Here is a 17305-nt window from a genome sequence, read left to right as displayed (position 1 = left end):
AACGTCTAATAATACCTCAATGTTCAAATGTTTTGAGGGGTCCGTCGTGCCCCGTTCTCCCCTACCTAGGAAATAAAAATTCTGCGGCCGACTTCGCAACAGCTGTCTTCCATTTTCTCCGCACGCGGGGTTAAATTTCTCTGGTAAAAGACGAGCGATGGCGGATTGGACCCGATGTCATAATCTCGTCTGCAAGCTGGGCTCAACTGAAATATGCTCGAGGTGGATCGGCATCCTTAGACGCAGCCCCCGCGCCGTCTGTCCCTTGAATGAATGGTAGTAACGAGGAGCTTAACTCTTGACGAATGTCTCCGCCGTGCTTTCGGATCCCGGTTCGCAGACACGCAAAAGATCCTTCGCCGTCCTATCAGCTGGATTCTCGGTAATGTTCGCGAGTGAAGCAAGAAGCCGAATATCGCGAAATGGATATTACAATTTAATTGGCGAAGTCATTAGGCGAGAAAACCAAATAGAAGGACGGACGACTCCAGCTGGGTAGCTGCGTCAAATAATACGGTCTCATTTCAGTGGAAAAGCCGCGCGTAGAGTCAGACTGGCGGCGTTTGTCGGTCGCGTCGCTAGGGAATTTCACCGGGGATATTTTGATTCGGTTGAATCACGGTGCACGGTTGTGAATACAACGAGGGGAAGGTCTCCCTTTTCGCGGATCAAAGGGCTCCGACAGCTTCGGCGAAAATCCGAAAAGTATCACGATGCGAGGGGATTCGTCAGTTTCAGGGCGTGAGAAAAGAACGGAGAGGTGAAAAGGATAAGAAGGAGTGAATCTACTTATGTAGATATGAATTTACCATCCAATTTTACAAAAAAATTTTCACGTACCAGAAATTTTTTTGCAATAGTGGTATATCTAACGTCTTCGATGTACATTGCGATACAAATCGATCACGCGTCTCGAGACACTGCAATTTCTCTTTTGCGAATATATAAATTGGGACAACATTCACGAAAGAAAACCTGTTGCACGGAAAGATATTACTTCAAATGCGGTATTTGACTAGTTCAAAGAATATTCGCGAATATAATTTGACACGCTAATGATAATTCTCACCGCGATCCTTTTAAAGTCTAAACCAAAATAATGCCGACCATGTAATTACCGTTACGCATGTAAATCGAACAAGTTTTAACTACTTGCGATCATACTCACTTTTATTTCGAATAATCAAAAATAGCATCCAATTCGTCCCTTCGAACACATCTTCACTTCACAGAGCATGGGTTGAAATTATAAAATCACTAGCGTTTTTCAACTCTGGCTGTAAATTACCAGCGTACATGTCTAATGGGTTTTTTTTTTTTTTTTCTTATCAATACTAACGCTTAAGCAAACAACTGAAACACCGTTGAAAAATACCTCTGAATAGAAAAAAAAACAATTACATGTAATATCAAAACATTTTTCACGTATACGTCAAATACGCTACGAACCCTATCTGATAATTGAAACTAGATCAGTAATCAACCGTCGTGATTTTTTATTTCGCGACGCGAAGCCGACCGAGTCTCATTCACTACAACACCAGTTGGGATCGAGTTCGGCTATTTACTACGTCGTTCACGCTAGAGTATACGTCGAGAGTATCATGCGATAGTACGACCGTCCAGAAGAATTGATCCATTCTTTTTCCATTACACAATCTAAACTAGAAGACCCACGTACAATCGTGTAATTCAACGAGGATATGTACAAACGGCTTTAATACAGTATTCGCGCAAGAGCATACACGCCGAGTATTGCGCGATACAATAGAGTAGAATTGGTCCATTCTTCTTCCATTATACAGCTTAAATCATGAGACACGAATGACATCGTGTGATCCAACAAGTATTATATTGCGGTTCTGCCACGGTATTGACAGAAGAGTATAGCTCGTGGTACAAGTAGCAAAGGTCGAGAATATCGCTCGACGGTGAGATCATTCGTTCTATTTTATAATTTTACATTATGTACAACCATCCTAATCGAACAAGTATCATATAAGGCCTCCGCGAATCGGCGCCATTATTGTACAACCCTGCGTGGTCGGCGGTTTTGGTTGTCGAAGAATCCTTTCGCTCGACTAGTTTACGTCCAATTAGGTTAAAGAGAGACCAGTTTTCTCCGTCAATTGCGAGTGTGCCATGCAGACTGCATACCTGTTTATAGGTGGCGGAAGAGTTGTTAAACAGAAGGCTGCGTATAAACGTAGCGAGAATCGTGTATATATACGTACTTATAGCCCAGATCAGTGGCTCGTAACTTTTAACGACTTGGCCAACGGCAGCGTTACCTTCCCACGTCTTCCTGGTCTTGGCTAAAACTGTAAAATTAGACGTATACATGTTCTATGCAGATCAGCTGCTGCTCGCGGCAGGTTGCCCGGCTTATTACCGGCTCGTTATCATTCTTACGGTATCTTTTTTCATTTATATTTAACGAGCTCGGAAGATCACAGTCTTTGATGGCTGTTCGTTATGGGGACAATACCTCCTCCCCCATCCGCAATGGATAACTTTATTACGCGAAAGCACGCAGCGTGGGTGGCCTTTCACTGTTATTGGTTCTCTTCTTCTTACATCGTCAAATCCGATCGGTTCTTAACGATTTTCTGGAATTGAGAGAGAGGAGATTCGTTGGGGATAAAAAATCGCAGAAAATCGAGTAGATTCGTGACTCGCGTGGTTCATTAAGAAGAAAACCCTCCCTCAGTCCGCTGGATAGATCCAAGCAACGAAATTCCCGTTTTCGCGATACTCGATACCTTTGCGCTCACAATGAGTTCTCATGTCTAGGCGTTTAAAGCTTTTCGCGTGTAGACGGTAAATATTCCGGGAGAACGGACAAGTTTACTGCGTAACTCAATCATGGACAATCTAGTCGACCGATTATTCTTCTTTGAAAAAAATTAACGACGCAAAAGAGAGGCAACGAGAATTAAAACAAGAAGCACGAGGTCCTACGGGAAGGACTGTGATTTGTATTTTTTTTCTCTTCAGCAATATTCGTCTGTAAATACAATTTCGACCTGTTTTTTTATTTTATTCCTTTGAGAATTTGAAATTAAACTTCACACAAAGCGGCTATGAGCTTTGATCCATGGCCGGTGATTTGGATATTAAGTGAAAAACTTTGTACGCATGACGTACTGCCGACGCTTCATCTTTTAATGTCACAAGTTTTTAATGTCGTCCGCTCAGTGAACACGAAGAACGACTAGAATCGTTTCATCAGGAGTAAACATATCGCTGAGATTTGAACTTGACTCTTACGCTGCAAGCCGGGGTCAAAATGACCCGGCGACATGTTCACCGTAAATCCACGTGAAAAATACTCGAAATAATCTCATTTGTCCCAAGATAAATAATGGAATGATCCGTTTTTCGGTATTTTGTTGTTTCATGAATTTCTTTTTTCATTTTGCTAAAAGTAACCAATTTGCCTTGAAATATTATACAGTAAAGAGTGTCCTAGAATTTTTTCAAGTTATTTTAATCGACATCTCCGTTTCTGAGAAATGATTTTTTACCTGGGGTCTTCTACGACCCCGGTGTGACACCGGTGTTATACACGCAAGGGTTAATTACCAGCAATTTGCCGACGCGTGCTATTGCCTCGCACGTAGTTATGTTGATACAAGCAATTACAGGCGATCGTATTTATTGCCGCGTGCAGAACTTGGGGTAAATTTGCGATCGTAACCTTGGCCAAATAATAATATTACGTTGATCAACGAAGGCCATCGATCGGCGGAAATTACGCTATATTATCCGTTTTGGGCCTTTCCTTGGTAACGTTGAATTTACTGCAGCGTCATCGAGTGGCAACTCGAAATAGGAGCCAACACATCCGCTGTCACATTTCCGGAAATGGATTATTTCAGGCGGCTAGGATTTGGAGTTGGGAAAAATCCTTCCTGAGTATCGATCGAACGGTTCACGTGCGACAGAATTAATTACGCCAGCATGGAATGTCGTGCATGCAGCAGCAGATTATCGAATCGGTTATGGTGGCGATAAGAGAAAGGATTTCTCTTCGAAGGTTTCGGGAGGAACTTGATGAGCGAGTTCTTGAATGTTCGAAATTTATACCCGACCAGTGAAGTTTGCGCAACTTCGATAGAAACAGGGACCGGAACTTTTCGAACTAACTTACCGCCACAACTGTAAAGTCGAATCGGATGCGTGTATAACACAACTCAAGTTACAACTGACAATTTTTTTTTTTAACATACCTACGGTAAATTTTAGGCATACATCAAGCCGCCAAAAATGACTGGACGAAATAGAGGTGTACATCATTTTATCCAGGCACAAAATTGTACATTCCCATACAGCGGCCCATGGTGATCGTTGCTGGTGATTCAATCCTGATTTTCGAAGTGATTAAGAAACGTCCTCAATTGTACCGCATAATTGCCTGCCGCCGACTAAATCGCCGAGTAAATGCGTACGAAAAACGGACTTGCACGAGCTTCACTTCGCCCCAATGACTCGAACAGTTTACCAAAGTTTCCCGAACATTGGGCATCGGACCAACCGTAATAAACGGAAACTTTTTCAAGCCCATTACTATACCCGCGTGCTTATGTGTATTTCGGCATTAGACAGTCAAGGACGAGGCAAGGCGAGGCGAAAGCATCCAGATACACACCCGAGTCTTGTCGCAATTTACAACTTATTTCACACTGATAGTCAGATAGGCTGTCGTAAAGTTTTCTTATGAGACGAGACTCGTTACTTTTGATGCTACAAACAACCCAAGTTCAAATATCTTCGTCCCAAGCGAAGCTGGAATGCAAATCTCCGATTTGCCCATGATGGAATGCTCGGTGAATTTCGATTTTCCATTTACACCGTTTCAACTCCCTTTTGGCACTGCCAGGCGGGCGAGACTGCAGAAAGTTGCCTGGATACAATCCATTTTCCAGTATCGTCGTTCAATCGCTGACGTACCCGACGGACTTTTTGTCCCCGCGGCGTTGAGCTGTACGATTGAAATCATCCGAAACTTATATCTGACTTTGGAAAACCGAGTCCAGAGTTGTTTTATTTATTTATTTCTCTCGATACGTTAACGTGACAATTTTGCCGTCCGCCGCGTCTCCGGGTTCCCAACGTTGACTGATGGACTCGTTTCGCATTGGTACTTTGTAACCGACCTTTGTAATGCTTCAACATCGCCGAAATCGGCACTGGAAATACTGGAAATGGTAAACGAGACCGTATTATACAATCCTCGCCATTGGAGCTGGCTTAAACCTCTCAACAAAGTACGTAATATCTTTTAATTTCCGATTTCAACGAGTGGAGAAAATACGAGATGGATTTTTCACCGAACACTTCAACCTTTTCTTCCATTATACAGGGTGGATCCAAATCACCTAGCGTATTTCCAATCTCCGAGCCCCATTAGCAGATTAAATATTTGGACAAAAGGTTGTTCCACATCACTGAAGTAGGTTATACATATTACGAATCCACCGTAGGCTTGTGAATAGCCATGTGTATTTTCCATACGTTTCACGTGTTCGCGTTCGGTAATATAAATATTTCACCCTCGCGTATCCTTGTAACACTTTACGCACGGTTTTATGAAAAGGACGCCTCACTCCTGCCCTTTCGTAAGTCGTGGGTGGCGGTCGAATATCACCATTCGTGTAACAAACATCGATATGTCCGCGATAGGCACCACGCTATGCGTGCCTTGGAATAACTTGACGGATCTTTACGCGGTACGGATATCTGTAAAATGGCTCATGGATGGTTAGTCAGGACTTGATATCTGGCAAACAGCCCTGAATACACCATTAGCATCAGCGTCAGGAGTGGGGACGACCACACATTGGCAAATAAACCTATCCAGTCTCTAAGGGAGACCCAAACCTAATCACTTTTCGAATATTAATCACGTACCGTGAATTCTTCACGTACTTGCGATAATGTTTTCTTAAGTACCGTACACGATAGAGCCGGTAGTGGTTTAATCAGTTCGCAGATCTGCATTCGGATGCAAGGTTGGGGGAAATTTTTGGCGGGTATTCAGTCATATCGAAGAATATGTTTCTGGTGTTTACTCAGCTTCAGATTCACTTCCTGGATGCATGAACGCGGCGAACATCCGGCCAAAGTTTTAGAGAAAGGGTTTGTCTGAGATACAAGTAAGCCGGGAAAGATCGCAGGGTCGTTGAATATGCTATGGCGCGTGATTATGTATCTTGTCTTGTCGCGCGAATTGCTACTGGAAATTGCAGGTCCGAGCTATTAAGGCTAATAAGATTTGTCGAGAAGTTTTTTTCCTCCGCGTTTCTTGCTCATCCCGATTCTCTTTTCCCTTCCTTCTTCACCTTCTTTTCTCCATACTTCAAGTATAACCTGCAGCGGCTCAGGACTAATTAAGAACTTGCGAAAGCGTAGGATGATAATAATGACCGATATAAACGATGGAATTTATATCCTCCGCCCTTTAATAACCCCGCGGTTATACCGCAATAACGAATTTATCGTAATCACATTTTCAGACTTTTTTTTCTCTACCTGTGATTATAACACCTAAGAAATTGCTTCGTCGCATTTCGTCGCTATTAATTACTGACTTGGGTTTATAACAAGTTTTCACAGCACCTGTATACTAGATATAAGGTTTTAATTAATTATTCGACTATCTTCGGTATACCGTCGTTATTTTTATTGCTTGTGTTTTCTTGATCTGTGATCGATAACGAGAAACGTATTCGAGGGGGATTTCAATTTCATTTCAAATTCCACGACGCTCCTTTACCTGTTCTCATATCACCGCGACGAAGACAATTTGTCTGCGAGATTTCATCCGAAAATAAGAGACGGAAAACGCTGTTAAGCCTGTGCAAGTATTTTGAGCCTCTCCGCAATTTTCTCCTCGCTAAACGAGAAGCACGAACAAATTTGTTGAATTTTCGGTCAACACCGTTTACTCGAAGAGGCGTAGATATATGAAAAGTGTCTAAAGACCTCCATTTACAAAACCGTGCAACGTCGAGGAGTCGAAGAATAAGAAGAAGAAAAAGAAGATGAAGCAGAAAGAAGAAAGGGTTTCACCGTATAATAAGTCGTCAGCGTTCCGTGGACTTCAGCGATGGTCCTTTTCAAGGATAAATACCGTGGTTAGCCGGGAATTATGGATCATCGAGGTGAGCATCGGCCGAGGCAGCGATAATCCTCGGATTCAAGAAATAATCGTGTTTCGGGTATTCGGTTATGGAGACCCGGTCGTCTCGCTCTCGATCCTCTTTCCGAGAATTTCCCCAAGGGTAAACATTGTTACCAGCGGTAAGTTGCAAGCGCCCGAAGGACGCGAGACGTGTAAATTTCCCCGCGTGTCCTTGGCGGCAGGACATCGAGGCGACGTTTATAGGCTGCACGAATATACGTCGTTGTGTCTCCTCCACGTCCAGGTTATAACGAATTGTCACAGTCAACTCGGGGACTGTCAGTTTAGTTGGCCAGAACGTTGTTCGCTTCAGATTCAGTTTCGGTTTCGGCTTCTCGCTATATCTGCGGCTGCGTCGCTTCGTGCGCTGATCGTCGTGGCGCTTGGATTCAGTTTGCAGCGCGCTCTCAGACCGCGAAGTGAAATTTCCACCCTCGGAAAGCTCCTCGGCGAATATTTTCAAACATTGACGGTTGATGCGATAGTCTTTCGTTTACCGGATAGCTTGAGATACTTTCCGATAAAATGTTGCCGATTCCGTTTACCAAGATTCATTAAATATATTCGTCCGTGAATGATTATTATTATGATGGAAACTTATCGTTAGAATCAGTTTGTTGCTTATCCAAGATCGATACAAAGCATTTGAATGGTAGTAAACATTTAACTTGCAACTTTTTTCCCAAACTCTTTATGCACCGAGTAATCAAGCGCCACGTACAAACTGCTGTTACGACAAATTATGCGATAAGAATCGCGGATTGAAATTTTTTTTTTACTGTGTTTCATAATTCCGCCCCCTTTCTTTTCGACGAGTAGTATTTTACGTCGCAACTGGTTGCGATTGTTTTGTGCACAACTTCATTTGGAAAATATAATTCTATCGTACGCGCGGTATTTTTAATATTAACTTTTAGGGTATGCTGTAGAATTGTGGTGAAAAATTCTTTCGAAATTTATCTCAACCCGGTTTTGCGTAAGGAGAATTGCTCGTCGCACGTACGCTGGTAGAATTAATTATCGTTCGCGTAACTTTGACGGGGTATCCCACCCTTGTAGTGCGACAAATCCACCTACTTTCAACTCAATTTTCAAGCAAACCAGTTTGGCTAATGGTTAGCGACATTTCGAAATATATTTATTATTTGTATCACGCTAATTTCACAAAAGTGCTGAGCCATTACCGAAAAACTATTGTTTTATTTTTCAAAGTAGATTCTGCATTTGATATTGTTATCGACTAAATCGAACCGATGAAACCGTTCTCGATTTTTCATCTAACACCGTTATAAGAAACGTGCGGCGCTACAGAATTGATTGAAAAAAACATCTGTAAAGCACTTGCACCTGAAATTTTTCATCCTTGGAATTTTTTTCATACATATTTCTTTTAAACGATTTTAGTGGCGTATATTACATCCCACGAGCATCAGATATTTTCTATTTCTCGTTGCTTTATTTTTAGCCGATATAACTCAGTTGTAAAATCCGCGAAAATAGCGCGCTTGTATAGATCTATTGATTTTTTCCATCCTGGCAATCTGGTAAAAGCTTGAAATTTTTATAAAATTTCTAGCCGTTTGAACTTGCGGAAAACGAATAATCGGTTTTTCCTTCACACCAATTGGGTGGGATGCCCCCTTAAACGGAGCGGAGAATTTCGACGTAATGAGCGCAAATGAATTCGCGGTGCGCCGCGATTAATTGTCAAACGGTTTTGAAAATCATCGTCCTTAGCGACTCAGGGACAGTTCTCGACGGAAAGTAATTTTGAAGAAATAAACATACCACCCAAAATCAGGAAGTAATCAGAGGCTGCTAATCCTGTGTCGGAACTTGATTGGGGGCTGTTCAACATCAGACGAGGTGAGATAAGGCATCGTTATACAGTTTATCCGAACTTGCTTTGATCCATTTTAAGTAAACATGATATTCGGCGATCAGACCATCGTCGATGTCCGTCTTATTTGCAGCTATGGAAGTCAGGCTTTGAGATAATGCGTAACGCGCATCGTTGCCCGCTATCAAAACAAGCAAATCGAATGGGTATCAACGTCCAAGTACGCGGCGTTGTCGTAATACTCGAGAGAAAAATAATTACTCTCAGATTCACTACCTCTCCTGGAAAAATTGAGGGACTGGCGCAGTTTTTTGTTAAACTTATTGTAGTTTCATGTTAAAGTTACTGCAGAAAAGCCACGAGTTACCGAATCAACGGTTCAATTTACCACAGAAATTAAGTTTCATGTAAAAAGATTGTAGTAAAGTCAACAACAGAACGCGTCGGTCCCTAAACTTTTTCTTCCGTGTTGTTCAACACCAAGTACTGCTACTCGACGGAATGTTCAATTCAGTTTCGTTAGAGTTGATCGACTCTTGAATTGATCCGCTGGCCGATATAATAAACCAGCTAGACTCGGAGCCGGTTGAATTGATTACATAAACGATACGTGCTTCTGCGTAACGATTATACGACTCGATTCACGAAAAGGTTTCGCAAGAATTATACGTTGCAGATGTACGTAAATGCATGCACGGAATATACATTGTACACGTATAATACGTGCGGCAAAAGCGAGGATTACTGTTGTATGTAAATTGGTGAAGACTGATTTTCTTCCAACACGTGATAAATTTTCACCGTTTCCCGGTGAAGTCACTCGGACGCGGTTGGGCAAAGAAAAAACGCCTTTTTCGAAAATCGAAGTTTTTCTTACGACTTACTCGAGGTCGGATTTGACGAAAGGATGCTTCCTCTGGCCTTCGATGTATGAGATTGACGTACCTTACAGGTACACTTGCGTTATCGAAGCGTTTTCCCGCAACTTCGGTACGCGTCTTATTGCGGCAGACCTTTCGTACACACACAGGATTGCGAATAGCGTCAAGGTTGCGGGGGAGATACGCAAGCTGCATATCTTGGCTTTTGCCACTCAGAGATGAGTAATAAAACAAGTTTAACGCACTAGAGACGAAGTGAAGGCAACTCGATTGCGTTCCGAAGATTTACGACAGCCAACCGTATAAGCAAAGATGCGCCAGCTATTGACTGCTATGAGCGTCTCGTAATTGCTACAGGATTCCAACTCTGCTGAACTCATATTTTCGGTTAATATTTTCATTCCCTGTACGTGTGACTTGTTCATGATCGGAATCAAAGGGAAGGCCCTACGTTGAGACCGAACCACCGGACCATCTAATTGAGAGCCGGACTCATAAAAGAAAATTCCTTTCGAATTACCATTCAGATTGATGTGAAAATTGCGACCGCACGATCCTCGTGTTTGCAATATCATGCTTCGGTCAACAATCGCCGCACCGAGTAAAATTTCCGTAGGTTTTAGTTACTATTCAGTCCTTAGCTACGGTTTCATTTCTTGCTATAGTCAAAAAATACAGTAACAGGTATAAAATGAAATTTTTTTTGTCGTTGTAACCAGAAAATCTCGCATGTGTTACTATCATTTTTTTTCTTCTACGTTCACTCGTAATATATTTTCATAAAGTTGGTGACGAAAGGGTATAACCGACCGTACCTACGACCCTTTACCGTTAATTGATCCATGTTACAATTTCAACGTTTTTGAACGTATCCTCGTGTTTTTCGCGTAAATACAAAGGGGGAAAAATACATCTTTTTACCTTTACGCGTGGCAAAAGATCGCAAAATGGCGCAGACGTCTTTATACCATTAGACACGCGATACGTAAGACAATCAAAATTCGCCCCGTCTGCGCAGATGAGATAATTTTTCAACAGCCTCGCCTACCCACGACTTTTGCTCTTCAATATCCTGCGCGGTTGGTGGAAGATGTAATATCAGAGACGTATCTCGTAACTTAGATAGCTTTCTTCAAAGTTTCAAACGCAATGTTAATCGATTGAGAAATTCTTGAACTCTCAACCCCTCGAGGTGATCACAGGCAGATCTTTTCACTGCCTGATCAGAGCGACGCTGCAGGCCAGCCGGTTGTTTCGAGTGTAAATTCAGTACATCAACAGTAATCAGCGGTGATGAATAGTCGAGGAATTCACTGACGCGCTCGCATACAATTTCAATCCTAGGTATACAAACGTAAGGAGATTGATGGACGAATTTCGAGATCGACGCGAGGATTGCAGAAGCGATTGGACGTTCCGTGCACGTATCGTATCGCAGTTTAAAATGGAATAGAAATTGAGAGTGCATTTCTCTGCGACACGAAGAATTATCACAGCAGGCGCAATTACGTACCTCTACCGTACGTACGTATAATACAATAATTATCTCGCGAGTAAGGGGAGACTGCAGAAGCAGGCTTTGAATAATAAATAATAGTCGCATGCCAGCGCCGACACCCCCGGAAAAATGTAAAGATCCTATCTCACTCGGAATCAGGGGCTGAAGGTACGAAGAGGCGTGCAGCAGCCTGTGGAGCCCTCGAGGATTCTCCTGGAAGGAAATTAGTGCAAAGTTATTGTTCGAGCGAAACTGATACCGGCTCGCTCTCCCTTCCGAGCCTCCCACCTCAAGTGCCTGGTGTGTGTGTGTGTGTGTGTGTGTGTTCACGTGCTAACTTTATGATTCGTTTAGCTGTTACGAGTCGTTGGCATAGCGGCACATCGTCTCGGGTCCGAATTAGTTTAAACTACGCGCGACCGGTGAAACCAGACAGTAATAATATGTTATCACTGCGGCTGCACTTCGTTTACAGATGCGTTGAAAATTTGCAAAGTGTTTGACTTGAGGTTGGAAACTTTATTATACACGAGTTAAATGACAGGGAAATCATTGTTGTGGTATAGGTTGCTTCGTATTGGACGAATGTTTTTTTGTGAAATTACTACGCTGGAAGGTGAGATGTTTCCAATCATATTTAATGATCACTTATTGCCAGCCGGAGGTCTCTTACAGTGACAGACACGAGCTGCGAGGCAGCCGACTTACGTCACGGACAGCAAATAAGGTCGGACTAGAATGAAGATCCAGTCTTGAGCCGTGGGCCGAAATTTAGAACGGGTTACTCGCAGAGGGCCGACGAGTCGGCAGGGTTTCACTTGCGAAGAGGATAAATTCAGCCCTGAAAGCTGGAACACGCGTCTTAAGCGTTCAAGCTCTTGATAAGTGAATTAATTACATACCCTCTTTGCGGAAAGTTATCTTTAAGAATGGTATCGGTGCGAGGGTCTGTTTGTTCCACCCTATTGTGAGCGCACGATTAACGGACAGTTTTTCTGGCAATAGATGTAGAAAATATTAATAAAAACCGCTCTGCAACCGCGGTTCAAATTTGACCGAGTTTTCAGCGATAAGTGGAAATTAGGAAAATACTTTTCTACATAGTTGGTTCGATGAGAAATGTAGTCAAAATCCATATACGTATGAAATAGTTACACTGTTTTGGAAACGGTTATTTATAACGGTTCAATGATACGCAAATTTTATTTTTTTTTTCAATGGTACCTTCCTTCAGTTTCACGCAAACTCCTGCGTCAAATCAACCCATAAATTCCAACGCGAAAGGAAAAATCGCTCGGGTGAATAACGAGGAATTCTAATTATTCGTACGTTTCAAACATTCGATTTTGGGGTAATCGTGGAATAGATACGTGCCGGGTGAACGTTTCCGCTGTTTATTTTCTTTGATACGATAAGTTTACGTGATATCCGGAATAAAATCGGAAGGATATCGGGCGTCCGCAGAGTTTGACGAGGACAAATACGAAATGGAAGGAAGGAAAGGCAAAATGTCATTAATCATAATGCCAATGTCACCAAGGGTGGATGAGCTTTACGTGATTGACTGGATTTCAAATCGGAAACATATAATTCCGATGACCTGCAGCATATCCGAAAAGTTTAATGCGTAAAATATTATTCCATATCCGATAATGTACATTCCATTTTTTATCGGCGAAAACTTTTCGGATCGTGCTCCGAATCTGGATAGGTACATTATATTACACATCGGTAGGTACTGTATACTTTTATCGGCGTCCTATCGAAACACCCTACTAATTTCACTGTCTGGTTTGCGTCGAGGTTACATCGCGTTATTAAATTTCATTCGTTTTCGATTTACCATGTGCATACGAATGTCTGAATTTCAAAAACGAATGGGTGTTATTGACTTTACCGTCACAACTATAGGTATGTTCGAATGGTGAGCGAAGTATTCGAGACTGGAAAAAAACGTAACGAAACGTTGATATCGATCGAGAAGTAGCCCTTGTCAGATAAAAGTAGTAAAGGGGATCCAGTGAGCACCGCGTAGAGTTGATCGTAAAAAGTAGGTGGGCCGTATTTTCACGACGCATTATGGTTCGATGAAGCAATTTACAAGCCGTTTTTTTCACCCGCTGTGCAAGTCGTTTACACGAAGCCTGTCTTGATGCGAAAGTGAGTCAGTTTCGAATCCGAAACGGCTGAGCGATAAACCATTTTGAAAATTATCCTTGTCGGCGTTCTCCTTTAATCTGCACTGTCACTTGCGAAACGGATCTGCTCGACTACGTTTACACACGAAGCTAAATGTATATTACCGCACATACGTAAAACGTGTCTGGCTCCCGCAGGGTGAACCTCAATTCCACTCCGAGTCAATTGCGCTTAATATATTTTGTAAAAAATAACCCCTCTCAAAATTTCCAGACGAATTCCAGAATTCTCTGTTCAACGTCAAAGCCGTCTCATGTCTACGATTACTTGCCTCGTTAATCTTGAAAAGAAGCTTCACTTATTATAATTCTCCTCCTTTCCGGAAACGACCATGTCGTAATTCCTTTTCTTTTGGGAATTTTGGCGATTCTGAAACGGCGAACAGTCCCTCGAATAGAAATCTCGAAGAGATTTCCATTTCTCGTAACGCGATCTTCAAAACTCCGCAAATGCGGAAGTCGGACTAATGTTCTTGCAATTATAAGTGAGGATTCTCGTCCGAATTAATTTCTGGGCTCTCTGCCTCATCGTGCACAGCTTAATGAAACCTGTACGCGGTTTCGGCCGCAGAGTGGTTAAGTGATTTTCGCATCTAATTAAATTCGCGGGAACAGCCCCGCGCTCTTGCTAGCCTAGACGTGCTGCATTCCAAGCGTTTCCGGTACCGCAGCCGTGATAAACGAGTTCCTGTGTCCACAATTTACACTCAACTATTACGTGTATACCTATATCACCTTGGTATTCGGAAAATGGAAAACTGTGCCAGTTAGTCGGTTAAAACGAAGTTATTGTCCTGGACAAACGGGACGGATTAATGTCCGCCAGCTGGATCTATTCTTCCATTGCGTAGCGTTCCGCAGGTTATCCTGAGAAATCATATTCATTGCGTTCCGGATTCTACTACAGGCACTGCACGTACAGAATAGCGTGCGAATTGACAAATAGGCACGGTGTCCGTGTACTTTCGGGGACACGTGTTGCCCTTAATTGAACCCACGAGATACAAAAACAAAATACTCGTTTTTCTCGTGCGATATCGCGCGTGGATCGTTACCCTCACGTTGTCGCCATTATTTGAAAATTCGAGGCACCGTACTTTCCATTCCAAATTATTAACCCATTTGTGTTCATCGTTTATGCGGTGTGTAACGATACGATCGTATCACGTTCTACTCATCCGGTGTACAATGTTTGTGCGTTGTTACTTTCGAAAATTTTGTAGGAGATCCGTGAAATATACGAAAGTCGGAAAATAACAAATATATGCACGCGTATGTATTGTTTCGGTTTTTATTATTGAACCTCAAATAATTTTACTCCGAGAGTTTATATGCAAAATTGGTCTGAATATTCATTTCCACTTTCTTCACAATCCGACCGTTTGAAAATTCTGATGCACACAAAGACACACACACACATTAATGTTCTAGAACTGAGTTGTAACATCGATTTATTTTTTTTCATTTCTCGACTCAGCCTGTGCAGACGAAGTTTATATAGTATGATCAAGGAATTTTTTTCCCTAAAATCGTCTTATCGTTCTACACCGCGAAAGAAAACCAATATGCTTGCTTGACGTTGAGTTCGTCTCAAGGACCAGTCCGGATATGATCCCAGACCGAGTAACCGACTCCCTTGTATGAACAGAACTCCGTTTTCAGCTAATGTTTACGCTTACTCAAATATCGGATTGGGGGACTTCTTTGTACTCCGCTGAAATAAAACGTACCAGTTATCAGTACCAGCCAAGAAAAGAAATCTGGTAATTGAGTAATTGACGTAAAGCTCTGTTTAACTCAAATTCCCATTATCGTTCCCGCATAATGGAAAGTCGCAAAGTATTCGGATCGATAATAATCATGCAGGGTGACGTAATTAATGCCGAGCTTAACTGCGGTCAGTGTGCTCGTATATCAAGCTCACGTAAATGCGCCCTGAGCCGTGTAATTTTTACCCTTCGCACACCCTTTCACTACTCCCACTTTTTGCCCATCTACTCCCTACTTCATCAAGCTGTAACATAGAAAGTTTTTGCAATTTTTTCAAAACAATTTATGTCGAGGCTCGTCGCAGCGATAGTCGTCGGTATAAAGCGTGCCAGCTCTTTATCGAAAGATGAAAAATAACGTTCTGGAACTGTGGTAACCGCGGGCTGTGAAGAAATAATCTTCACAGTACAGTGTGATTCTGTCTAAAGGTGTATTCTTGGAGTCCCTACTTTAGAGAAGATCCGCGCAGATTTAATAATTTCATCCACATATTAACAGTTTACGAGCTTTCCGCTTTATGTATCTTCAACGCCGCGATGTTCGGACCACTTTAAAGGTTTTGAACGTTATCTGTATACACAGAGGCTGTGGTATAGACGATGTTAAATAACGGCAAATCCCGTAACTTTGCGGACGGTGCGTTGGGCACTTCCCAGGCCTTGTTGACCTGCGAGGAAGTAAAACAGGGAGAATGGTTATAATATTCCACGTACGTACTTCCGTGCACACGTACGCCTCATGTAGGTTGTGTATAGTTCGTACCCTGCAGAATAAACAAGACCGTACAAGAACGATCCCTTGATCGTGATCGCGCTTCATTTATCCTCGCTTTTGTGGATAATTTCCAGAAAGAATCTGCACAGTATACCTTTCAGCTATTCGACCATTGTATGTAATGTACTTTATACCCTTCGAAATGGGCAAGCAAACTTCTTAACCAAGTCTCACAACGTAACCCTTCGTCTACATTGAAACTCTAATAAAGACACGGTCAGAGAGGTTGACCTTTCAGTTGAAATTCAGGACAGTGCTAACTGGTGCTTGTATCAAAGTCAATTGATGCCTGAGTCGAGGCAATGTACTCGTTATCACCATAAGTATCGATCGATCAAACATGCAACTATCCCTAATTCCAACTATCGAATCGCCGCGAGGTAAACGAGTGATTAATCAGATCGGATCGCGATCGCTAGAGCTTTGTTCGATCCTTCAGGTTCGCGGCCTGTAGAGACACGCGTCTGCATGTCACGTCTGGCTAACCCGAGTCGGTCAGGCTTACCCCAGTCAGGCCAGGCTCGCTGGGGATACCGGAAAATGATAGCTTCCTGCCTGATTTATTCGCCCTCCACTGTCGTGAATCTCCACAAAACCCGACCTGCCGCCACACCTACATTACACAGCATATCCGCGAGCACATGGTTTCCGTTTATGCGTACGTACATATCGATATTGCGCACTCATTCGACGTCCGGGAATTCGGCCAGTGAAATACAATGTAATTGGACTGGCATTGGTCGTAGCTGCTTTACTTTGAAGTTACGGATATTTACGACGTGAAATTCACCGCTGTCGTCGCACGCACTTTGCGGGTCAAAGTCAAAGAGTAAAAACTTCAGACCCAATGATCAAAGCTCTGACGAAATATTCAGCATTTTTATCATTACGAGCTTCGACTCTTCGGACTGACGAGATTCCATATCGCGGTGAATCTGAATCTTGATCAGTCGCATAATATTCACGATCGCTGCGAGAGTAATCGTTAATTGTCCAAAGTTTGTGGTTCTCGCATGGAATGGAAATATCGATCGCCTCCTGCAGGATACGCAGAAACAACGCAAGACTCATAGTCGGTGATTACTTCTTAGGCATGAAAAGCGAGCGGTGTCCCTCTGGAGACAGTAAAACGAACTTACGCAATGACAAAACGTTTCG

General features: G+C 42.6%; 2 protein-coding genes across 9 annotated transcripts in view; one reads left to right on the top strand and one right to left on the bottom strand.

The window, feature by feature from the left end:
• LOC107226809 (neuropeptide CCHamide-1 receptor-like) overlaps window positions 1-1275 on the bottom strand; it is a 68973-nt gene extending 67698 nt beyond the window's left edge. For 2 of the 3 annotated variants that reach the window (XM_015667732.2, XM_046746530.1), the window contains exon 1: window positions 1169-1274. The gene's annotated coding sequence lies outside the window, so the exon portion shown is untranslated. Of the gene's footprint in view, window positions 1-1168 lie in introns of all 3 variants that reach the window. The other variant, XM_046746508.1, reaches the window with a different exon arrangement.
• LOC107226787 (neuropeptide CCHamide-2 receptor-like) overlaps window positions 1-17305 on the top strand; it is a 106937-nt gene that overhangs the window by 37273 nt on the left and 52359 nt on the right. Inside the window, exons 1-2 of one of the 6 annotated variants that reach the window (XM_046746556.1) lie at window positions 7600-7658; window positions 8924-9052. The exons of 1 other annotated variant lie outside the window; for it this stretch is intronic. The gene's annotated coding sequence lies outside the window, so the exon portion shown is untranslated. Of the gene's footprint in view, window positions 1-7599; window positions 8302-8762; window positions 9053-17305 lie in introns of those variants that run through there. 4 more of the 6 variants (XM_046746546.1, XM_046746538.1, XM_046746550.1 and 1 more) reach the window with 4 other exon arrangements.

The sequence above is a fragment of the Neodiprion lecontei genome, chromosome 1, assembly GCF_021901455.1.
Source record: "Neodiprion lecontei isolate iyNeoLeco1 chromosome 1, iyNeoLeco1.1, whole genome shotgun sequence".
NCBI lineage: Eukaryota > Metazoa > Arthropoda > Insecta > Hymenoptera > Diprionidae > Neodiprion > Neodiprion lecontei.
This window is presented reverse-complemented; position numbering and strand designations above follow the sequence as displayed.